The sequence below is a fragment of the Magnolia sinica genome, chromosome 10, assembly GCF_029962835.1.
Source record: "Magnolia sinica isolate HGM2019 chromosome 10, MsV1, whole genome shotgun sequence".
NCBI lineage: Eukaryota > Viridiplantae > Streptophyta > Magnoliopsida > Magnoliales > Magnoliaceae > Magnolia > Magnolia sinica.
In genome coordinates this window covers 31,147,892-31,174,559 of record NC_080582.1, presented here as the reverse complement: position 1 = coordinate 31,174,559, position 26,668 = coordinate 31,147,892, and the positions used below count along the sequence as shown (strand labels likewise).

The 26,668-nt window shown below is 41.8% G+C and overlaps 1 non-coding gene and 1 pseudogene across 1 annotated transcript; both read right to left on the bottom strand.

Moving 5' to 3' along the window:
• Positions 1-362: 362 nt before the first annotated feature.
• Positions 363-23,188, bottom strand: LOC131217477 (protein NRT1/ PTR FAMILY 5.8-like; annotated as a pseudogene).
• Positions 10,415-10,521, bottom strand: LOC131217799 (small nucleolar RNA R71). The gene has a single exon (XR_009157389.1). It is a non-coding gene; the product is annotated as a small nucleolar RNA R71 (small nucleolar RNA).
• Positions 23,189-26,668: the final 3,480 nt, after the last annotated feature.

Sequence of the window (26,668 nt, the reverse complement as noted above, 5' to 3'; positions counted from 1 at the left end):
CAAGAAAGTGTGATTGTTGGACAATTTTTAAAAGCCTAGAACCCGAATTAAAAAAGCTTCCAATCCTTGGTATTTTTATTTGACTGTACTTGTTTTCTTTTGTTTCAAATTAAGGGAGAAGCAAGAGACATTTTCCCAAAATTGTGTCTTGTTTACCATTTTTATTTTTCAGTTAGGGATGCCTTCCTAATTTATGGATCTTATCCATGCCATCCATCCGTTTTATCAGCTCATTTGGCCTGTTGTCAATCGTCAATTATTGTGGAAGGAAAGGCTAATAGCCATTCCAATAGCCATAAAACTGAACTTGATGCAAAGATGATTGTATCATACTTAATTAAGATGCTGATGAAGATCCTCTGTCATAAAGCATTGCTACTAATGTAATGTTTAGACAACAGGACAAACAAGAACAAGCTCACAGTGCATAATAGAGCCAACAGCCGGTAGTAATGGTCTAGGCGAGCTTCTGCCAGGTTATCTGAAAACCATCTATGTTTCTGTCCACTCAGTTCTGTGACCATCTCAATGATAGAGATCAAACTAGCATTGAGAAAGCTGCCCACCCCAAAGACACTAAGATAGAGGGCTATGCCCGTGGTTCTCCTTCCGTTAGGAACATTATAGAAGAATTCCTGCATTCCAACGACTGTGAAAGCATCAGAAATCCCCAAAAGAACATGTTGAGGTACCAACCAGAAAATGCTCAAGGGCACTGTTTCGGTTTGTGATGATTGAGTAATGTTCGGAACCTTTTGAGCAATCTCCAACCTCTTCGATTCAACAAGCGCCGCCACAACCATTGAAATGACTGATAGGAAAATCCCAATACCCATCCTCTGTAGCACATTGATTCCCTTGTCAGTTTGAGTAATTAAACGGAAGATTGGGATTATTAGCTTATCATAAAATGGCATTAGCAGTATGATGGAGATTGTTATTGTGCTTTGGAGTGTCGCCGGCGGTATCATGAAGTCTTTTCCAATGTTCCTCTTCATTGCCATTCCTTGTGTTTGTGAAGAATGTGGATGGTTGCTGAAAGATGACAGCAAACATCAGAAGCATCGCCCATATTGGCAACAGCCTAAGGACAGCTTTCATGTCTCCAGGCTGAATCCGTGCGGTGGGAATTGAGTTCTTATCCAAGCTTTCAGGTTCATTGAAATCATCTCGGTGGGGTTTATGATCTTGTAGCCTACAAGCAAGGAACAAGCTTGTATTAACATCCTTGTTTTAGCCATCTATTTTTACATGCTGTCTCAATTTGTTCTTTCATGCAGTGTGGCCCAAGTAATAAATGGGCCAGTTTGATTCTGGAGCCGGGTCATATACATGGTTTGGAACCAACTTGTGGCGCACTTTGATGACCAAAGTACCATTATCCTCCAGATGCTTGGCAAGCCAATAGCACCTCTCCTCACTTACAATACATGGGAGCAATGGGTAAGCTGGATCCCACTACGTAGATGACCTGTCCATTAATCGGGTAAACCATCACACCCGGGGGCTGTTTGGATGCCAGTGAAGTTGTGTTGGCACAAGCTGTTTAGGTCTGATGATGTGAGAACGGGTTATTCTTAGACAATGCTATCAGGACTAGTTATATTTTATTACTTTTTCAAAATGTTGAAACAGGGAGTAAAGATGCATTGTAGCACATATGAGGAGCTTAATGTAGATGGTGGTAAATGTAACTTTTTGTAATGCGTTTACGGTGGCACATGAGCACATATGGGACACTTTGGAAAATTGCATCTTGTGTATATTTGGCATATATCACGCATGTATATGAAACTGTTCTCTATTTATAATTAAGGACAAGTTATTCTCATTGTTATTCTATCTCTAAAAAAAAAAAAAAAAAAAAAAACATTAAATTTTCCAATGTTTTCATACCTAAATAGATTTGACAAATCACAAACAGGCTGTTTATGCTGATACAACTTCACTTGAACCCAAACAGCCCCCTAACCTACCTGGTTAACACGCATATGGTCCAGCATGACTCAGGTTTGAGACCCCTATGGACACCCTCTGGGCTGTTGGTGAGGTGGGGAACTTCCTCGACCTCGACAACATTTGTATCATCCCTCCTTGGTAAGGTGATGATACTACCAGTGAACATTTTCCTTGCAGCTGCCTTCACTGATTGGATCATGGTATGGATGGGTGTATCCACAACTTTGGACTTGTTCCTATGCACAAAAAGCTGGTACCACAAGAAAAGCATGCTATAGACATGGCCAATCCAATGGTGGGGATGGCAAATCCCCAACCCCAGCCAAACGTATCCTGGATGTAGGACATAAGTGTGACCCCCGAGAGGCTTCCGGTGCATGCACCAAAGTACCACCACTGGAAAAACAAACTCTTCTTTTTCTCATTGTTATTAGTGTTAGGGTTTTCACCATCCTCAATCCCACTAAAAGGCGACTCTTCACCCTCACCCTCCATGTTCTCCAACTGACCTGCCCCAAACGCTTGCAAGCATGGATTATATCCACCTTGCGCAAAAGAAATCAAGTAGAGAGGAGAAGAGGGAAAGATAAGTTATGGTCTTGCTTATAGGAGTCCATGCCAACAACAATGCCGACATCGTCAATGCAACAAGCCCCTGTATAGAAGGGAAAAAAATGAAGAAAGAAGATAAAAAATAAGTCCATTGTTGCTGCGAACGAAGGAATGTAACCATGGTTGTAAAACTCGCTGACTTGACTTGAAACTCAACCGAGTCAACTTGAGTTCGAGTCACAAAGAGATTCTTTGAGTTTCCCACAACCTCTTTAAAGAGGGTACTAGGAGCACTCAACCGCCGAGCTATGCAACAAGAACATGTTTACTTTCTTATTTATTAATACCACCACAAGAAAATAACTATTTTTTTAAAACACACTACTCACACCCCCCACACTCACACCACAATGGATACTCAGAACCCATGACCTCGTGTTGAAATTCTTGTGAGTCTGCTGTTGAGGCATGAGTAATGACCCAAGAAAATGACTAATTTAAATATGGGTTCTGCTAACATCCCCACGAAGGACCTTAACAACATCGTCAAACATTTTAAATGGCACACGGGATGAGCGAGTGTCGATCCCAACTATTCATTCATTCATACAACTATGAGCAAGCCATGGTGCAAAATCATGCTAATCAGGTGATCCTAAGCTTCTCACCAATAGCATGAAAATAGACATTTAAGATTGACCGGAGAAATAAAGTAGGCCCACTTTCTATTTTTTACAATTCTAATGTAATATTTTGATTTGATGATTCTAATAATGTGATTTATACCTCATAAACAATGAATGGTTGTAACAAATTGACCTCTTTCAAAATATTAGAATGCATGGTTCTTGCACTATGGCTTGCTTCTAGTTATATGAATGAATAAATGGTTCAAATTCACGATAGGTCACCCCGTGTACCATTTAAAAGGTTTGGGAAGGTTGCTAACCATCTCCATGAAGGTGGGGACCATAGAAAAACCCTTTAAATATTTCTCACTATTCCTGATATTTTATTTCATTATTATTTACTATTGATTAGAAATCATCAATATAGGGTTGAATTGACTAGAAGACCAAAATGAACATCAAGTGGAGTTGAGTTTTCAGGTTTTTTTCACTATAAATGTAGCTCTAGTAAGCATATATAGCTGAGGTGAAATTTGAAATTCAAGCCCAACTATTTGATTGAGTAGACATTTTTCCCGGGAAGCATGAACGGTTGATTGTTTTAGGAGGATTAAAATCCTTCTCTATTCATGCTAGAATTAGGGCTGTCAATGGGCCGGCCAGGGGTAGCTCTCGGCCCAGATTTCGATGAGGTTTTTCCATTCAAAGGACTGTCTGTTATTCATCAACAAGACATGCTTTTTACAATGAGCTCGTTTTGCCTGTCTCAACTCAAGAGCCAGCATGTGTCGCTGCCGACTAGGTCGGACATGTTGAAATATCCAACTAGCGGGATGATGTAGAGGGGGTCGCAGACAGTTTTATGGCCAAGATGGATCAAAAAAGGGCCGGTCGACGACAAAAGTGATCCGGACCATCGGACCTTAAATCAGGCGTATCTCGCAATCTGGAATGAGTTAGCTGACGTAAAATATATGATTTTGGGGTAGAACGAGCTACTTTAGCCAACCAACCCCGCTATGCCGGGTTATGCAGCCCGGAATTGCGAAAAACCCTTTGATTGACGGTCGTTTCCCTGTTTTAATTTTGTTTTTACTATAAATAGTAAGTTTTAGTTTGATTATAACTCTTCATCCGTCGGGCTTTAGGAGTTGCGCCCAACGTGAAAAGAGCTTAGAATAATTAGGGGAACGGTTTGGTGAAGCCAAATAGGACACTTACTATTTTTGGCCGAAAACCTTGCGCAACTGTCTATAAATAGTAAGTTTACTATTTATAGTAAGTCGCGTATTCTAGGAGTTTGAGTTGTAGTTTGATTATGATTTCTTTCCCATTGCTTGATACCCTTACTTAAAGGGTTGTGAACTCGTTTTTAATTATTCATTATTCAATTTCGAATTTATTAGAATTTATTTCTATATTCTGCTTTCTTTCCTCGTGGATTCGAGAAGTCTCTGTGAGGAGTCCAGAGAAGTTCCGTGGATTCGGAATAATTATCCTCTTGAGGAAGACGGTGCTCGACCTCACGTCCTCCCCTACGTCACGGGACCATGCAAGTTTTGATTTCATATCATAAGGGTCACCAAATTAAGCTTATATGTTGAATGGATGATTGTGACCATCAATATATGTAGATGATCTTTAGCCCATCTCATCATGCCAGACCCTGGGGCTAGCGACATGCTGGAATCATGAGTGGTGACAGAGGCAAAATGAACACTTTTACTCCCCCCCGCGCCCCCGCCCCTTCTTCCATACATAATGAAATTAAGTCTCATTAACATAATGAAAATAATCAAGAGAGATAATAGTTATATGCATGTTAGAATGAGAAAGAATCATACCGCCATGTAGTGAAAGGAAGAGACAAATATAGTAGAATGTTGATCCCAATAAGAGTCAGCTAGAAATGCTCCGATGAGTGGTAGCATGGAAGTGACCCCACACCAGTTACTAACACTTTCGGCAGCCGAGGAGTTGCTCATCTTTACAACATCCGTCAGATAGGTCACTAGGTTGGAAACCACGCCCTTATATGCAAATCTCTCCACACTAGCCACCACTACAAGTCAACCAAAAACAGCTAGTTAATAAGAAAAACTTGTATTCTTTGTTACATGGCTAGAGAGTGAGAGATATGCTCTCACACCCAACTTGTCGGTGCGTGGGATGCAACCATGGTGTTGTTTGTATGCCATTCATCCTTCCACCCTGGTACCCCCGCAATGAGATGTCCTAAAAATCAGGTAAACCATTAGGTGGGACCTACATGAACTTGGAGGGTTTTAGATGGTTGTTCATTGTTTTGTAATGGTGTGACCCACTTGAAAGTTGGATTGACCTGATTTTTGGGTGTGCGTGCCGCCCAGTATTGAAAACATTCTAATTATAGTTTCTTTTAATGAAGACATTCCTATTATAGTGATCCAATATGCAGATTGTTCACAAACTACTGCTGTTAGTCAACCAAGACTTGTACCTCTCAGAGTGTTGATCCTTGTATGCATGCATGCAATCAATCAAAATATTTCTTTATAATCAAGATTACCCCTAAATAATAATATAAAAATTACGAAACCCCTTCAAAACTCATTATATCATCATAGCCCATATATGCCATTTCTAACAATTCTGTCAGATAATTTTTCAGTCTCACCCTTTTTATCATCTGTGGTGGTTTTTAACATATTACGGCAACCGAAAACTCAAGTGATTAGTGGCATTTGTAATTGGCATTACACATCAATTCCAGTAGGAAAGAAAATTTTGATGTTACGCACATCAATATTGATAAATTCAGTGACTATAAATAGCTCAAGGCCAAAAAAAGCCAACATGTAAAAGAGTAACTCCATTTTTGGAGATTCCAAGGCCTTGTACCATTAACACAATGCTATATATGGTTCCCTAGACCATGTATATGTTGGATTTAGGCTTGTGAGCAACCATGAATGGGTGGATCCTATATGGTTTTTCTTCGGATGATCTCTGAGTGCATATCCTTCTCTCAAATTTATACCATATTAGGTTATAGAGATTAAATAAGATATGAATAAAATGATCTCAATCAACTCCACTGAGAAAAGAGAGCATTCCCTTGGTGAAAGGCGAGAAAATGAGAGAATACCTATTTGACAATAATGCTCTCCTATATGATCTAAACCATTAATTATATCTTTCGATTATCCTAACTATGAACAAGAGGCGTGGATAAGCTCCATCTCATTACCATAATAATTTGACACATGGCTGGATGAGAATTGTCCATCTTTAACTTTAGTAAGGTCCATCCTTTGATCGTGTAGATACCATTGATCTTGGGAACCCACCTACATGTTCCATCAAATAGTGGTACCAGAGCATCCACATCAACGGATCTCCAATTTATAAGGATCAACACTGACCACTGCATCAAGGTAAGTGGCGTCTGAGATCTATATTTCATTTATTTAATATTTTTTTTATTATAATTGTTGAGGGTCAAATATTGCATATCAGACCCATTTGCTGCATAGATTTACAAGCATGATGCCGCTTAATGGCCTGATTTAATCATATTTGTGATGCAGGGCATATTCACGAGCTTGGACTGGAAAAGGGTACTAAAGGCATGGATTTAATAGTCTGAAATCACCAAGGCAAGCGACAGACCCTATGAGACCAAGATCGACAGATCTGCACGCCAGGGACACAATGAAATCGAGGAATTGGAGCTCAAGCGGCCTGAAAAGTGTCCAGAATGCAAGATCATAGGGTTTCCACCATCCGATCAGTTCGAAACTCCATATGTGGCCTGAGGACCATAAAGTAACCGTACACGTCAAATTTCAGCCATTGGATCCCTCTGGAAGTGTCCCAACGGACAGATCAGCCTATAAATCAGTGAACTAGGGCCCGCCTGCTGTATGAATGCGCTTCATCTTCAGTCCCCACGGTTAAAATGAGATGAGTGAACGGATGGACGGATCAGATTTTACTCATACGTCACCTTGGAACCCAAACACGTGACGCGTGTATACGAGGAGTGTATAAAGCGGACGTGCACCATAACTCAAGAAATCGGTCAGTGTGCGCTGACCGATATTTCTTCAAAAAAATCTCAAAATCCAGCGCCTTCACTGCCGATTGCCATTTTTGGCTTGTGGGACCCATCCATCATGAACTCTGATGATCAGAACCTTTCATTGTGTCCCAGGGGTGCCTATAAGCCTCACCTAGGTGTCCTTTTGGACCCATGAACGTAATAACAGGAAGATTACCGTCCAAACGGAAGATGGACGGCGGAGTAGAAGAACTTGTGGACCACATTGGAATCAGCTCGGTCTGGGTCTGTCTGTATATTTTTTCGTCCTAAAGACAATGGACGGTATGGATTTTCCATGAAACATCTTCCTGGGGCCCGCCGATCATCACAGTGCTGAAACGCGCAGGCTCTGTTTCGCAACAGAGCCTGCGGGCGAATCTCGTGGGCCACCATCACACTTCAAAGGACCAATCCGGACCGTCCATCATGAGCCCACGGTCCCTATCATCTAAGCCTAGGTGGCAAAATATCAAGAAATAACGAAAGATCGGTTTTCAACAGTCTAAATGGAGGATGAATGGTGCAAAGAAAAGTTATGTGGGCCACACCGAAACCAATTGAAAACCGTCACTTCCTGAATGATTTTGCGAGGTAAAACTACTGAATGGAGTGGATTTCCACGATGACGCGGATCATGGGCCCCACCAAGAATCAGCATACTTTGATTTACGCAGGTTATGCGTCCGGAGAAACCCGGACGATCCGGGTCGTTCTGCAAGCTTGGCTCGGAGCAGGCTATCAATCCTAACCATCCAAATCATTCTATCAGGGTGGCCAACCATCACCGAAGAACCCGAACAGTTCAGATCTTGCATTTGACGGCTCATCTCACTGAACACCTCACCCAGACGCATCTACCTGCTGTGTCTCGTTTCGCTGCGTAAAAGAAGCGAGCTTGCACACCGACTCCAGCCAGGTCTCTCCAACTGCTAGCAGATTATATAGCAAGGAAAGAAGGAGAAGAAGGGTATTCGGGGAGGCTGGAAAGGCGGCTGATTGGAGGCAGTGTAGGAGGAAAAGAAGAGAAACAGGGAAAGAAAGGGAGCGCTGCTGAACGTGGAGTGCACGGTCTGGGGGCTGCTGCTGCTGTGCACGGCTGGGAGTTGGGCTGAAGCAGGGATAAGGAGAAAGAGTAATAGTTTTTTTTTTACTAGTTCTTATTTATTCTTTTAAGATGTATAGCCTATCCATGCTAGGCTAAACCTCTTAGCTAGGGCTAAGAGGTGAAGCTTGTAGTGGGATGGGAGATTTTATTCATTGCCTTCAATTTAATTTCAATTCATGAACTGAATTTGATTTTCGTTTAATTAAAGGAATGCTTTCAGTTTTTAATGGTGTGTTGTGACTGAAATTACAATAGATCTGCAATGACTTTGAGTATTTCTTCCCTTTTTTTTTATGATTATGAAGTCAGAAAGCCCTGTTGTTCATCATTGTTCCATGGGCATGGTAGGATGACAGTACCCTTCCTAACCTTCATAATCATCTGATTGATTGGTGATTAGTTTAATTCTGTTATTTGCTCTGTCTCCTGGGCATGGTTTGATGATGGAATCTATTCTGACTCAAATACCTTTCATCCCTTTAAAGTTATATCAGAGGAAAGTCAATTTAATTTCCATGGTTCTTAATGCAGGCTTAAGATCTCCTTGATCTCTACAAGTGGATCCTCTGAATCCCTAGTTTCCCTTCCCTGAATTGTTTAAAGTTTTAGATATTCATTCCACAATTCCTAAATTCTATTTGTTTTAGATCGCATCCTAGACTAGTTCTAGTTCTACTTGGTTTCAGATAACGTACAGGTATCAGTCCCTGTGGATTCGACCTCGGTCTTACCGAGTTTATTACTACATCACAACCCTATACTTGGGGAGTGAACAAGTTTTTGGCGCCGTTGCCGGGGACTGACGGTTACGTTTTTCTGAAATTAATTAGTTTTAGAATTAAGTTAGGATTAGGATTTTACTTACTTTAGGATAGAAGTTTTTATTTTATTTTATTCTATTTTTAGAACTTAACTTGTTTCCTGTTTTATAGGATCTGGACATAAGTTTCTAAATTGGTAATTCCTTCCTAATCTCTCTACTTTTTCATATTTTTAGAATTAGGGTTTAAATTTTAGAAATTTTCTAATTCTAGTATCCTCCCTTCTGTAGGAAATAGTTTATTTTTAGAATTTAGGTTATTTCTTTCCCTTCTTAGAAATTAACTTTCTATTTTTATTTTATTTTAGTAACTTTCTAATTCTGACACTTTTAGAATCTAATTTTGTTTCTTAATTTATTTTTAGAATTCTTTAGAAACTAACATTCCTATTTTGTAGGCCTTTAAGATAGAAATTTCTAATTCGGTAAGCTCCTTCCCTACTTTCTATTTTTCAAATTCTCTCTTAAGTTATTTTAGAAATTTTCACTTTCTTTTAGGAATTCTTTCTTTTAGAAGCTAGTTCACTTCTATCTTTCTTCTAAAGAATTGTTCTTCTCTTTTTAGAATCTAACTTATTTTATTTTATTTTGCAGGTTTTTAACTCAGGACTCCAATTTGGTAATTTCTTTCCAACTCTCTCTTTCTTGCTAGATTTTCTTTTCCTTTCTTAAGGTTAGGTTGTTAATTAAAGGCTGCGAGTTTTTTCATGCCCAAGTGGGCCCGTGATGACACTCGACGTCTCTTGACTGAAGGAGGATTGGTTGAGGGGTTGACTATCCATCGCAGGACTAGACACCGCTCGAAATCCCCTGAGTTAACTGAAGTTATGGCTGAAGACCAACCTCCTCCACTTCCACCCAGGGTGGAGGAGATCTAAGAGGAGAATGAGGTGCAACAGGCACCCCCGCCTCGTACTTTACGAGATTATCTGCAACCGGCGGGAGTGAGTATGCCCCCATGCATGATTTTTCCTGAAAACACAGGACAAATGGACATCAAGCCAGGAGTTATCCAACTCCTTCCCAAATTCCATGGACTTGAATCAGAGAGTCCATATTTACATTTGAAAGAGTTCGATGAGATTATAGCTACATTATGTTTTCCTAATGTATCTGAGGATACAATTAGGCTGAAACTCTTTCCTTTTTCCTTAAAAGAGAAAGCTAAGATGTGGTTACATTCACTGCGTCCTAGATCCATTGGCACATGGAACGACATGCAGAGAGAATTCATAAAAAAATTCTTCCCACATCATAAAACGATTACTCTCAGAAAAGCAATCATGAACTTTGCTCAAAAGGAAGATGAAACATTCTTCCAATGTTGGGAAATGTTCAAAGACTTGGTCAGTTCATGCCCACAACACGGATTTGAAACGTGGCGCATTACAAATTTTTTCTATGATGGACTGACATCTTCCATGCGCCAAATGGTCGAGACAATGTGTAATGGAGAATTCATTAATAAAGATGTTGACGAGGTATGGGATTACCTCGATAGTCTCGCTGAAAAAACACAATCATGGGACTATTACCCAATGGCGAACACCACGTCTAGGCCGACTCAATTAAAGGAGAAAGGTGGATTATATCTCTTGAAAGAAGAGGATGATCTCAAGTGTAAAGTGACTACGCTCATAAGGAAAGTTGAGGCCATGGAAGGAAAGAAGGATAAGGTCAATGAAATTGTTTGCGACATCTGTGATTGCAACATTCACACAACTGAAAACTGTCCTACAATACCTGTCTTTCGAGGAGTGTTGAATGAACAAGCCAATGCTGTAAATAATTATCAAAGACCTTTTACTGGACCTAACTCCAACACATACAATCCTGGCTGGAAAAATCATCCAAACTTTAGTTGGAGGAATGGACAAACGGCGACTCCTCCGGGTTTCTTCAATCAAAATCCAAATCAAGTGAAACCTCAAGAGGAACCGGTTCAAAATCCCATACAAGAGCTGGCTCAGGCAATGCGGGGAATTACAGATTTTATACAAAAGATAGACTCTCGTATGACGGTTATAGAAAAGGGGATGCTTCCTGCACAACCTCTCCCCAATCCTAAACCGCAGTACGAGAGTAATGATCCCAGCTCTTCAAATCAAATGGGGCATGCTAAATCCATCACCACTCTTAGGAGTAGGAAGATCATTGATAAAACTCTTGCGGATAGGCCAGAAAAGCCTCAAGAACCAGAAGAGGACAACAATGATGGATCCAGTGATGCCCCACAAAAAGTAGAACCGGAACTTCTAGAGAAGCCAGTTGCTCCATTCCCCCAACGGTTGGTTTCACCAAAACCTCTCTCTAACTCTCAGGATATCCTAGAGGTGTTGAAACAGGTGAAAGTTAACATTCATCTACTTGATGTCGTTAAACAGATACCTTCATATGCCAAATTCCTAAAAGACTTATGCACGACCAAGCGACGGAAAATTATTCAAAAGAAAATCTTCTTGACTGAGAAAGTGAGTGCCATCCTGAAGCAAGACGTGCCGCAGAAATTCAAGGATCCCGGTAGCCCAACCATATCATGTGTAATCGGGAACCATCGAATTGATCACGCACTTCTTGACTTAGGAGCGAGCGTCAATCTGATTCCCTACTCGGTATACAAACAGTTAGGTTTGGGTGAATTAAAACCCACCCTAACCACACTACAACTTGCCGATCGCTCTGTTCGTGTACCAAGAGGGATAATTGAGGATGTGTTGGTCCAAGTTGATAGATTTTACTACCCTGTAGACTTTATCATCCTGGACACTGAACCCATCAATAACATGAGCACTCAGATTCCTGTCATTCTTGGTCGCCCATTCCTTGCCACGTCAAATGCAATTATCAATTGCAGGAATGGTATCATGACTATGTCTTTTGAAAATTTGACATTGGAGTCAAATATTTTTTTCAATAATGGCAGCAACTCAGAGGATGATGACGATTTCCACGACATTAACATGATTGACTCTTTCGTGGAAGATACGACACCTCTGACCTTATCCTCCAACCATCTAGAGACGTGCCTAGCCCACTCCCATGATTTTGATGATGACATGATTAGGGAGACGTGCGCCTTGCTTGATACTGCACCGGTACTTAAAGTTAACCGGTGGAGGCCACAATTTGAAGAATTACCACAAACTGATGTAGTGCCTCTACCGTCTAATCTCAAGCCGCCGAAACTTGACCTAAAACCTTTGCCCTCTGATTTGAAATATGCCTATTTAGGTCAAGATGAGACATACCCGGTGGTGATCTCTGCCCACCTGGAGAAAGAACAGGAGAGTATGCTCATATCTACTCTCATTGAGCATAAAGGAGCCCTGGGATGGACGATAGCGGACCTCAAGGGAATCGATCCCTCGATTTGTACTCACCGCATATATCTTGAGGATAATGCAAAAACCGCTCGGCAACCAAAACGTAGATTAAATCCAAACATGAAGGAAGTGGTTAAAGCTGAGGTTCTTAAGCTATTGGATGTGGGTATTATATACCCTATATCTGATAGTCAATGGGTGAGTCCAACTCAAGTGGTCCCTAAGAAGTCCGGAATCACCATCGTAGCCAATGCTATTAATGAACTCGTGCCAACTAGAGTCACTACTGGTTGGAGAATGTGCATTGACTACAGGAAGTTGAATACCGTCACGAGGAAAGACCACTTTCCTTTACCATTCATTGATCAGATCCTGGAAAGGTTAGCTGGTCATTCCTATTACAGTTTCCTTGACGGGTTTTCGGGCTACAACCAGATAGAGATAGCCCCTGAAGACCAGGAAAAGACCACATTTACATGTCCCTACGGCACCTTTGCCTATTGAAGGATGCCATTCGGACTATGTAATGCCCCTGCCACTTTTCAGCGATGTATGCTTAGTATCTTTTCTGATATGGTAGGGCAATATCTAGAGGTCTTCATGGACGACTTCTCTGTTTATGGTCCATCTTTCAGCAAGTGCTTGGAAAGTCTTAAATGTGTGCTGAAAAGATGTGAAGAGAAGAACTTGGTACTTAATTGGGAGAAGTGTCATTTCATAGTTCAGAAGGGAATTGTCCTTGGGCATATCATCTCGTCCAAAGGAATCGAGGTAGATAAGGCAAAAATCGATCTTATCTCTAACCTACCTCCACCCAAGAACATTAGAGACGTGCGATTCTTCTTAGGACACGCAGGATTTTACAGGCGATTCATAAAGGACTTTAGTCTTCTCTCTCGTCCTTTATGTAATCTTCTTCAAATGGATGCTCCGTACGAGTGGACTGAGCAGTGCCAGGAAGCTTTCACCAAGCTTAAGGGCATGTTAACCACTGCACCTATTATGCAGCCACCCGACTGGAGCCTTCCTTTTGAGCTTATGTGCGACGCCTCTGATTATGCTCTTGGGGCGGTTCTAGGCCAGAGAAAAGATAAGCAGCCCTACGTCATTCATTACGCAAGTAGAACTTTAAATTCTGCCCAGGTGAACTACTCGACTACGGAAAAGGAACTCTTAGCTGTAGTGTTCGTCTTGGACAAATTTAGGTCCTACTTGATCGGATCCAAGATCATTATCTACACAGATCATGCGGCACTTAAGTATCTTCTTTCGAAAAATGATTCTAAGCCCCGTTTGATACGATGGATCCTTCTACTCCAAGAATTTGATTTAGAAATTAAAGATAAAAAGGGAGTAGAGAACGTAGTGGCCGATCACCTTTCTCACCTTAATACCTCTGATTCCCTTGAGGCGACCCATATCAATGATATGTTCCCTGATGAACAACTGTTCAGAGTCTCCCATTCACCTTGATTCGCTGATATTGCTAATTTTCTTATCACAGGTTCTATACTAACACAGTGGACTGCGCAAGATAAGAAGAAATTTTTCACCGAGGTGCGCAACTTTTTCTAGGATGATCCTTATTTATTTAAATATTGCCCAGACCAAATTCTAAGGAGATGTGTACCAGATGATGAGCATCAAAGCGTCATCTCCTTCTGTCACTCAGAGGCCTGTGGTGGTCACTTTTCTGCTAAAAAGACCACGGCCAAGATCCTGCAGTGTGGCTTTTACTGGCCCACTATGTTTAGGGACACTCATGAGTTTTGCAAAGCTTGTGAGCGTTGCCAGAAACTAGGAGCATTGTCCCGTCGAAATATGATGCCTTTGAATCCCATCCTTATCATTGAAGCATTTGATTGCTGGGGCATCGATTTCATGGGACCATTCCCCCAATCGTTTGGAAATCTGTATATTTTGCTCGCCGTGGATTATGTCACTAAATGGGTCGAAGCGATTCCGTGTCGAAAGAATGACCACCGCACGGTCATTAAATTCCTAAAAGAGAACATCCTTTCTCGATTCGGAACACCTCGAGCCATCATTAGTGATGGGGGCTCACACTTTTGTAATAGACCATTCGAGAGCTTAATGAAGAAATACGGTATCTCTCATAAGGTGAGCACCCCATACCATCCACAAACAAGTGGACAAGCTGAGATTTCGAATAGGGAGATCAAACACATTTTGGAGAAAACGGTTAACCCAGATCATAAGGATTGGTCAATCCGATTGACCGATGCCTTATGGGCATACCGTACTGCCTTTAAAACCCCTATTGGAATGTCTCCCTTTAGACTTGTCTATGGGAAGGCTTGTCACTTGCCTGTGGAGCTGGAACATAAAGCGTACTGGGCGATCAAAAATCTTAATTTCAATCTGGACAACGCCGGCTCGCTACGCAAACTTCAATTGAATGAACTTGAAGAAATCCGGAATGATGCGTACGATAATTCGAGAATTTACAAGGACAAGATGAAAGCATTTCATGACCAACACATTTCGCGAAAATCATTCACGCCTGGTCAGAAGGTCCTTTTGTACAATTCTCGATTACATCTCTTTCCGGGTAAGCTTCGATCTCGTTGGACCGGTCCTTATATTGTTGTCACTGTTTTTCCGTATGGGGCCGTTGAGATAAGAGATCCCGACAATGGCAAGGAGTTTAAAGTCAATGGACATCGATTGAAACCATTTGTCGAGAAATTTGATTCAGAGGACATGTCCATGCCTCTGATGGATCCTGTTTACTAGGATTAATCTCCTAGTCTGATGGAGGTATAGGTAAGTTTCCTGTTTTCTTAGGACTAGGGTAGTTGCTTTATTTGTCTGGCTGAAGACGGTAAACTTAGCGCTCCTGGGAGGCAACCCAGTTCTTCATTTTATGTCATTTTTTTCATTAGTCAGTTCAATGTTTGTGGGTAACATTACTGCAAACCCTCACGAGACTACAACTCATCCACTAGGGGAAACCTAGGGGTTTAAAGGCTTGTTGCATAAGCTAAATGCAATCGAGAGCACCTACGAAAGTGGTATAGGTAGGATTTCATTTTTGTTATTTTTATTTTACTTCTGTTGGTTTCTCCCTTGTGCTGATCGCTCTTACGTAGAAATCTTTGAAAAGCCTCTTGATTCTTTCATCCAGGTATTATCTTTCCATCACTTCTCATTTACTTTTTGTCTCATGTGCATCGCATGCTTATTTCTTTTACATTGAGGACAATGTAGATTTTAGGTTGGGGGTGGGAGATTAGGTCACCTAATCAGCATTTTCTTGGTCTTGTACAAAAGTTGTGAAAATTTTAAAAATTTTCTGACATTTTGTTGAATTTGAAGTGATTTACTACTCTTGGATTCAGTTGCTCGTTAGATTTCACAGTTAAGTTTGAATTATTAATCCATGATTAGAAGTTGTAAACATTGATTGAGTCATGATTTCACATGTCACATCTCGCTTACACATTAAGATTTCAGTTTGAAACTAAAGGATTAACTTGGTAATCACTAAACATGAAAGGAACCAACTTGAGAAATCGAATGGATTGGGCGAATAGTCTTTACCATAGGTTTGCTCCCTATAGGTGAGGATTCGATTCCCCATGAATGATATGTGAAAAGTTGGGTGTACAGTCTTTACCTTAGGTTTGCTCCCTATAGGTGAGGATCTGATCCCTCTTCTTGGCGTTACTTCTAGTGAAAAAAAAAAAATCAAAAATTAAAAGAATAAAAAGATAATTTGTAAGCCAAGTTGGGTTATCGTGAATTCTCTTAGTTGTTACCAATGATATCCTTAAATATCGAGGTGAATCTTAATATTGACAAGTCGAGATTAGACTATACATCCATGGAATTCAGTGTTTGGAATTGTTCTAATTAAGGGATTAATATTTGAACTTGATTATGAAGTTTACTGTGAGCTTGATTTCAGGAGAAAGTAATGCCAACAATCATGAATCATAGACTTCTAATTCTGGAATGTTTTTCAAAAATCATTCGATTTTATAGACATTGTTCTGTAATTCTCAACTTATTTTTCGCATACTTTGCTCGGGACTAGCAAAATGCTGGTTGGGGGTTGTGTTGAGGGTCAAATATTGCATATCAGACCCATTTGCTGCATAGATTTACAAGCATGATGCCGCTTAATGGCCTGATTTAATCATATTTGTGATGCAGGGCATATTCACGAGCTTGGACTGGAAAAGGGTACTAAAGGCATGGATTTAATAGTCTGAAATCACCAAGGCAAGCGACAGACCCTATGAGACCAAGATCGACAGATCTGCACACCAGGGACACAATGAAATCGAGGAATTGGAGCTCAAGCGGCCTGAAAAGTGTCCAGAATGCAAGATCATAGGGTTCCCACCATCCGATCAGTTCGAAACTCCATATGTGGCCTGAGGACCATAAAGTAACCGTACACGTCAAATTTCAGCCATTGGATCCCTCTGGAAGTGTCCCAACGGACAGATCAGCCTATAAATCAGTGAACTAGGGCCCGCCTGCTGTATGAATGCGCTTCATCTTCAGTCCCCACGGTTAAAATGAGATGAGTGAACGGATGGACGGATCAGATTTTACTCATACGTCACCTTGGAACCCAAACACGTGACGCGTGTATACGAGGAGTGTATAGAGCGGACGTGCACCATAACTCAAGAAATCGGTCAGCGTGCGCTGACTGATATTTCTTCAAAAAAATCTCAAAATCCAGCGCCTTCACTGCCGATTGCCGTTTTTGGCTTGTGGGACCCATCCATCATGAACTCTGATGATCAGAACCTTTCATTGTGTCCCAGGGGTGCCTATAAGCCTCACCTAGGTGTCCTTTTGGACCCATGAACGTAATAACAGGAAGATTACCGTCCAAACGGAAGATGGACGGCGGAGTAGAAGAACTTGTGGACCACATTGGAATCAGCTCGGTCTGGGTCTGTCTGTATATTTTTTCGTCCTAAAGACAATGGACGGTATGGATTTTCCATGAAACATCTTCCTGGGGCCCGCCGATCATCACAGTGCTGAAACGCGCAGGCTCTGTTTCGCAACAGAGCCTGCGGGCGAATCTCGTGGGCCACCATCACACTTCAAAGGACCAATCCGGACCGTCCATCATGAGCCCACGGTCCCTATCATCTAAGCCTAAGTGGCAAAATATCAAGAAATAACGAAAGATCGGTTTTCAACAGTCTAAACGGAGGACGAATGGTGCAAAGAAAAGTTATGTGGGCCACACCGAAACCAATTGAAAACCGTCACTTCCTGAATGATTTTGCGAGGTAAAACTACTGAATGGAGTGGATTTCCACGATGACGCGGATCATGGGCCCCACCAAGAATCAGCATACTTTGATTTACGCAGGTTGCGCGTCCGGAGAAACCCGGACGATCCGGGTCGTTCTGCAAGCTTGGCTCGGAGCAGGCCATCAATCCTAACCATCCAAATCATTCTATCAGGGTGGCCGACCATCACCGAAGAACCCGAACAGTTCAGATCTTGCATTTGACGGCTCATCTCGCTGAACACCTCACCCAGACGCATCTACCTGCTGTGTCTCGTTTCACTGCGTAAAAGAAGCGAGCTTGCACACCGACTCCAGCCAGGTCTCTCCAACTGCTAGCAGATTATATAGCAAGGAAAGAAGGAGAAGAAGGGTATTCGGGGAGGCTGGAAAGGCAGCTGATTGGAGGCAGCGTAGGAGGAAAAGAAGAGAAACAGGGAAAGAAAGGGAGCGCTGCTGAACGTGGAGTGCACGGTCTGGGCCTGCTGCTGCTGTGCACGGCTGGGAGTTGGGCTGAAGCAGGGATAAGGAGAAAGAGTAATAGTTTTTTTTCTACTAGTTCCTTATTTATTCTTTTAAGATGTATAGCCTATCCATGCTAGGCTAAACCTCTTAGCTAGGGCTAAGAGGTGAAGCTTGTAGTGGGATGGGGGATTTTATTCATTGCCTTCAATTTAATTTCAATTCATGAACTGAATTTGATTTTCGTTTAATTAAAGGAATGCTTTCAGTTTTTAATGGTGTGTTGTGACTGAAATTACAATAGATCTGCAATGACTTTGAGTATTTCTTCCCTTTTTTTTTATGATTATGAAGTCAGAAAGCCCTGTTGTTCATCATTGTTCCATGGGCATGGTAGGATGACAGTACCCTTCCTAACCTTCATAATCATCTGATTGATTAGTGATTAGTTTAATTCTGTTATTTGCTCTGTCTCCTGGGCATGGTTTGATGATGGAATCTATTCTGACTCAAATACCTTTCATCCCTTTAAAGTTATATCAGAGGAAAGTCAATTTAATTTCCATGGTTCTTAATGCAGGCTTAAGATCTCCCTGATCTCTACAAGTGGATCCTCTGAATCCCTAGTTTCCCTTCCCTGATTTGTTTAAAGTTTTAGATATTCATTCCACAATTCCTAAATTCTATTTGTTTTAGATCGCATCCTAGACTAGTTCTAGTTCTACTTGGTTTCAGATAACGTACAGTTATCAGTCCCTGTGGATTCGACCTCGGTCTTACTGAGTTTATTACTACATCACAACCCTATACTTGGGGAGTGAACAATAATCCATACATCTGTAATCACCCGGGACATGCTTTATCTTTTTGAGTTTTTGGTCTAAGGGATGGCATGTGGAATATTGTCAGCGACCCTGACTGCAAAACTTGTGTTCAGACGCTAGGTGGGCCCCACCATAATGTTTGTTAGGAATCCACCCGTCCATCCATTTTTCCACCTCATTTTTGGTTATGAGATCACATATCAAAAACTCAAGTGGGCCACATGACAGGAAAAATTGGGATTTAAATGTCTCCCATTGAAACAATCATCAGGCCGAAGAAGTTTATCCAAGTGAAAGTGACCTTATTAACGGTTTGGATGGCATATAAACATCATGGTGGACCCCAAAAATGTTTCAACGCTAAGAATTTTCCTTTTCACAATTTCTTTCGGGTGGCCCACCTGAGTTTTGGATCTGCCCTTTTTTTCCTGTTTCTTAAAATGAGGTGGCAAAATAGATGGACGGGTTGATTTCTCACAAATGTCATGGTGGGCCCCTAAATTCCAACTGGAGTAGCTTCTGCGAAGCTTTGGCATCAACTTTGTGCAACGGATAGCTAGGTGGGGCCATCGTGATGTTTCTGAGGAATCTACTCCGTCCATTTGTTTTATCAAGTCATGTTAACATGTGGACTAAAAAATGAGGCAATTCTAAAACTCAAGTGAACGACCACTGTTGAAACATTCTTAGGGCCATGGAACTTTTGGATTAGGCTAATATTTTTGTGTTTTTAGTATATACAGAAGGAATGAACTTATTAAGGGATGGCATATAAGCACCATGGCGGACCACGGACGTTTCAATAATAGGCATTTCCTTACTCACCTTTTCATGTTATGTGGCTCATTTGAGTTTTGGATCTGCAAAACTATGAATTGAGTAGATTTCTCACCAACATCACAGTGGGCCCCACCTAGCTTACCCCATTAGGGAAGGGCTTTTGCAGGAAATCTGTGTCAATTAGTAGAAAATAGAGGAGGACAAGGATCAACACCACCCCCAGTAATGGTGTATTGATGTGTTGGGCACTATGAGCCCACAGTGATATATGTGTTTATATCCACACTGTCCATTGATTTTTCCAGCCAGTTTTAGTTGTGAATCCTAAAATGAAGCAGATCCAAAGCTCAAGTGGACTACACCATAGGAAAATTTACTGGGGCCACAAAAGTTTTGGATCAAAGTAGATATTTGTGTTTTCCCTTCTTCCAGTTCTGTGTGGCCTTCTCATCAGGTTGGATGGAAAATATTACGGTAGGCCTTAGGAAGATTTCACGGTGGGTATCATTATCTCACTATTTCGTGTGGTGTGGTTAGAGGTGGGCACTTTTGACCCGATCCGGTGGATCCGACCCGATCAGACCCGATCCGACCCATTCCGAACCGAACCAACGGCCTGGATCGGGTAGGATCGGGTAAGATCATTTAGATCCGACTAGTTTTCGAATCGAGATCGGATAGTGGTTAATCCGGACCGTTCCAATCCGAAAACCCGATCTGAATAGATCTGGACCGTTCCGATCTGGCCAGATCCAGAATAAAAATCAATATTTTTACTTTTTCTTATGGTGTGGTCCACTTAAGCTTTGAATATTCATCAATTTTGGGTTCAACAGCTAAAATAATTTGAAAAAACAAATGGACGGCGTGGATATACCACATGCATTCACGGTGGGCCCCAACAGAGTTCACTCATATATGAGAATGAGTTACTTGCACGGCACGTCAACTGGCGGGTAACAGCTGTTTACTTGCTTTGCAAGTCAAAATGGTAGGTTGTGAGAGTATGTATTAAAGTGGCTTAACCAAGTTACTTGGGCCCCACCATGATGTATGTTTTGTATCCAACCTTCCATCCATTTGGAGAGATCACTTCAGGGCAATATCCAAAGAATGAATGAAATCCAAAGCTCTAGTGGACCCCAATATAGAAAGTTCTATGGACAGTGACGCCCACCATTAAAAACTTTTAAAGGCTACAAAAGTTTTAGATTAACCTGTTATTTATGTTTTCCCTTATTTCTTTATTTTTCAACTTTTGAACTGGTTGGATTTCAAATAAACATTACAATGGGCCTTGGGATAGTTTCAACAGTGGGAATCATTCTCCCCACTTTTTTTCTGTGATGTGGTCTGCTACAGATTTTTATCTACATCATTATTTGGCTCGTGCCCTAAAATGATATCTCAAAATTGATGGACGGTGTGGATATAACACATACAGCATAGTGGGGCCCACAGAACTTGGTGACGTTACTTCAGTAGCCTCCCGATGGGACAACACATGCAGCAGGCATTAATACAAATTTTTTATAATCATGTGGGGCCCACCTTGATGTATATATGTTATCTAAGCCGTTCATCCATTTTGACATATCAATTTAGGCGTTGAACAAAAAATTATGATACATTGAAGATTGAAGTGGACCACACCATATGAAATTATCCGAATAGTGTTCAACCCGATCCGACTCGGTTTCCCTCACCGAGTCAGACTCGGATCGGGTCAAGGGTCAAATAAATCAAGCATCGGATCTGTCTGAGTCAAGTGACCTGGACTCGGTCTCGGATCGGATCTTCGGGTCCGCCTGTTAGAATTTCGAATCTGACCGGGTTAGGCTAAATCCGGTCCGACCCGGACCGATGCCCAGCTCTAGGTGTGGTCCACTTGAGCTTCGGATCTGCTTCAATTTTTTTACTTTATTACCCTAAAATGAGCTGAAAAAATGGATGGACGGCGTGGATATCATTATCCCACATACAAGCGCCCTAAGATTTCACGGTGGCTATCATCATCCCACATACAAGCGCCCAAAACATCATCACACCACGGCTGGGGAGGCGTTGGCAACACCACGAAATCCGCGTCCGAAGAGTAGGACAAGAAGAATAGGACAAGGAAAGGTGGTCGAAGTACGCAGCGGTGACCGTGTATGCCAATTAATAAAAACAAAATAAAAGAAAAGGATAAAAATAGAGGAAGAGAGGAAGCTGCCAAAGGAAGTGATGGGTTTCTACAGCACCTAACAAAGAAAGAAGAAGAAGAATAAGAAGAATGGGTTTGAGTTGGGCTTAAGGAATGGGCTTACTTTCGGGCCTGACTATTATCTTTTTGTTCTCAATAAGGGTCATTTTCGATACATTATGGGCCCACTTGATGATGACCCTGGACCACAAAATAGTAGGCCCAAATGACAACTAGTACCCATTTACCATTAACATAGCTTATTAATAGTTTTTGTGAAACCATTTTTCACTTTTATGCTATTATTTGTGCTACATCCATAATCTGTCCACTGGAATCTGGACAGCGTGTGATCCCCCACATTCATACATTAAAATTTTTAGGTGGGCCCACATTCTCTTCTTTTTGTCAATTATATGCGGTTGTGCTTTTGCTTTGAAAGCCTTACTGCATCATCTAGACTATCCATGTTATAGACCCAAAATCAATTATCCTACTTCTCAATCAGTTAACTTTTGGATGCTAAAGAAAATCTATTAATGTCCATTGATCTGATGGTTCTGGTCCAACTGTCCCGACCAACTCCAATTCTAAAACATTGGTATTATTCTCTTAATAATCCATTTGGATCATAACCCACCCATCAAAGGATTATAATTATATAGCCTTTTAAGGGCATGCTCTGCATGGGATCCATATTTCAATGGTCTGGATCACACCTCAAAACTGGCCGGAGGATGCCATGCATGTCTCATATAATTCATCTTGAAGAGTGGGTTAAAGATAAAAATATGATGAAATGAATTCCTAGTTGCATTTGGACACTTAATCCAATCCACTGATCTAGACCGGTCATTAGGTCCCACACACATTTCATGTGCCACGTAAATGTTATCACCTTCATTAGGCAAACGTAACCGTCCTATCCATGGCTTGGGAAAACTATATGGCTATTGAAAATAAGGCTCAACCTATGTTGACCAGATCACATCGTTGCAATTTTTACATGATAGCCCATGAAATGTGTTCTAGATATATCATGTGGACTGTCCGATGCAACTAGAATCGCTGTAACGTAATAGCGATCCGAGAGCAGTAAAGCATTTCTCTAAAAAAAATTACCTATAACGAGAATGCATGACTTGCTTAATCCAACTGATCTCCTTCCTCCAGCCATGTCCATCGTAGAGACGAGCAATCACATGGAAGCAAACGACCTACTTATATAAAATGAGGAAAGAGACCCCTCAGATCAAAGTCGTCCAAGACAGTTGTTACCTTCAAATAAATGCCTTTGGCTCCGCCATCGCATTGGGAGTAACGAGCACCTTTTGGCCGCTCGTTCGACGTTCACTTGGTGTCTTTAAGTGGTCACGATATTATTGTGAGGCAACGGACTCGTGAGGTCACGAAACCTTTAGTACGTGAAGAAGACGCACAGATCACAACATTTGTAGAATAAGCTTTTTCTAGGCCACACCATGTACGTTGTTGCTGCCAATTCAATTAATCTAGGCCACGTGTATAAGTGAGGACCTTGATTGGTTGTTCAAGTGAGGATTAGATGCGCACGTGCTAGAGTTTGCTCCACTCAAAAGTTTTGATTGAATCGTTGGTGTCCCCCACATCAAGATAGATTGGAGACTGGACTGGGATCCAGTTATACTCTCAACCACTGGTTTGCACTCCATTGAGAAGATTGTGGAAGGGTAGGGCGCTTCTTTTTTTTTTTTTTTTTTTTGCAAAAGGTGGAACAGGCCACCAACTGTATATATTAGATGGACAAAATGTACAACCATTCGGGCATGCCCGGTACAAAACAAGCAGGTTCAGCCTATTGTATATGAAAGACAAAAGAGAGGAGAGAGGAAGGAAAACTGAGAGAGGGGACTAGGGGCTGACGAAGGGCAACAAAAGAACGGGCTAAAACCTTAAGGACTTTTTTTCACCTTAAGGACTTTGTGAAAGGGTAGGGGTTAGCAATTACGAATGAGTTCTTTTTTTAAAGTGACAATAGACATGAGTCTACAACCTTAAGGACTTTTTTTCACCAATCATTAAGTTTATATGCCTCTCAAATGAACTAGAATGTATAGATAAACAAAATAAGCCTAACAATCGACAAAGTAATTATCAGCCAAAGAAATAAACAAAACAAAACAAAAGATAAATATATGATTCATCTGACAGAAAAGACGATTGAGGCGGGTAGTCAGCAGGATGTGAACGGATTGGAATGATCACCCAATCGGAACTCAGTTGAACATAATCCTACAACTTAAGGTTGAAGATATTTAGTCCTACTCCTAAGATAATGTAGTGGGAACCTGATCCAAAATTCTGGTGGGCCATGGCAAAGGGAAATGCAAATCAAGGGAGAAAACCATTTCCTTTTTCTATGGCCCACCAGAGTTTTGTATCGGGTTGAAAGTTGGGCTTGTGAGGTTTCAAGGGTGTCGCAACCCGTGGATCGTTTAGATTTAGTGCCCATGACACATGCGCAAAAGTGCGCATGGGTGCTCACATAAGAAGGTGTGCAATATATATATATATATTATGTGTGTGTGTGTGGTCATTGATATAGGAATATTGTATACTTAGTTTTTTTTTAAAAAAATCGAGATTATTATTTTTTTATTGATAGGAAAAATATACAGAGGGACTTCGGCGGACCCAACTACAAAAAGGGGCGGGGTCCGCCTATCGTAAGAAACAAAGAAAATGAAACTAGAGGTTCCTCGGATTGCCCAATCCCACCTTGTCGAGGAAAATGAAGCCTTTGGTAATCTGCAACAGGTCCTTAACAGAAAGGATGCAGGTCTGGGATTGTGTAGCGCTACCCCTTCTAGCTAAATCATCTGCAAACGCATTCGCTTCCCTGGGTATGTGAGAGAAGGATACCTCCAAGGTAGCCGATATCCTCTTGATCTTAGACCACCAGTAACTTAAGGCCCAAGGGGGAGAAGCGATCCTATCAATGATTTCGACAATTGCTTTAGAATCACTCTCAACCTCAATTCTGTTGTAGCCCAAATCCACGCAGTGGGAGAGGCCCTCCCAAATGGCCCTTATCTTGACCCGCGAGTTTGATCCAAAGCTGTAACCAAATGAGAAAGCAAAAAGAAAATCACCATCGCTATTTCTGCACAAGCCCCCACCCGCAGAAGGCCCCGGGTTCCCCAAAGACAAGCCATCAACGTTAATCTTGATCCAACCCAATTTGGGCCTTAACCATTTAATCAGTTGGATCTGCTTCCTAAGGGTTAGAAGGCCATTGAAGCCTAGCGACGATAAGGCTAATGAGGAAGCATGCTTGAGGACTTTTGGGGGAGGGAGGGAAGGGAAGGGAGGAATCTGTTGACCCAAAATAGGATTTTTGACATAACTCTCGAAGGGCATGAAGGGGTATCCTTGAATCTTGCCGCATTTTTGGACAGCCAGATTTCCCAGAAAATGATCGACGGGAGGAGACCCGTGAGGGTGTGCAACTGGTCTGAAGAGGCTGCAAACGCCCATCACCTTGAGGCTCTGATGGTGGATGAATCCTGAAGGGAAGACTGAATCTTGAAAATTGGCTAGAAGAAAGACCAAAATTTTGAGGCGAGCTCAGCCGAGGAGAAGAGATGGTCAATAAATTCTGCGTGGAATGGATGGGGGGTGTGGCAGCATGAACATCTTGAGGCCAAGTGGGCCCTTTGACTCGCCTTGTATTGTCGACTGGGATGGCCTTATGAATTAACTTCCAAGTGAGGAGAGAGATCTTTGGGGGCAGTTTTGAGTGTCAAACCCAAGCTGCCCACCGTTTTTTGAGGCCTGGGGGTCTGGAAAGCAACCAGGCTTGACCGATTTTTAACTTGCCCATCGTGAAAGCCACCTACACCCTTTTGTCTTCCGAGTCAGATGTACAAAATCCCTCCTTAATCACATGCTCGAGCACTAAAGAAGCCAGCAGAGGTCTAACCGCATTCACGTCCCTCCAGGCCTTTGGCCCAATGAAGTCCCTGACTTGGGTCAGCTGCGTCTGAGGCTGAGAGGGGCCTGTCTGAATCTTCCAAACTGAAAGGGGCCCAAAACATGTCCAGTCATCCTCTCAGAAGTTGCATTGGTTGTTGCCTAGTAACCACCGCGAACCTGCCACAATACTTGCAAAGTGTTTCCAAATTTTCTTCCATAGAGGTGATGCCCATGGGATCAGCCTTGCTGAACTGTCAGCATGGAGATTGTTAAAGTATTTTGCTCTCATAAAAGCTGCCCATCCACTGCCTTTATCCCTGAATAGGATAATCCAAGCCATTTTCATCCTAAATGCCTGCATAAAGGTGTTCAAATTTCGGATCCCTAGCCCTCCTTCCGACAATGGGGCACAGACGCAATTCCAATTAACCCAGTGGCAGCGCTTGTTGTCATTATTCCAGCCCCCCCCCCCCCTAAAAAAAAAAAAAAAAAAAACAGCAGAAGCCCTTTCCAACTCACTCAAAAGAGTACAGGGAATATCTATCGATGCCGTCGTGTGGACCGCAATGCTGCTAAGGACGTGTTTCATAAGAGTGATACGGCCAGCTTAAGATAGGATTTTTCCTTTCCAACCTATCAAACGGTGTCGCACCTTCTCCAGCGTAGATTGAAAGTGCGTTCTCTTAGCCCTGCCCTTGAAGAT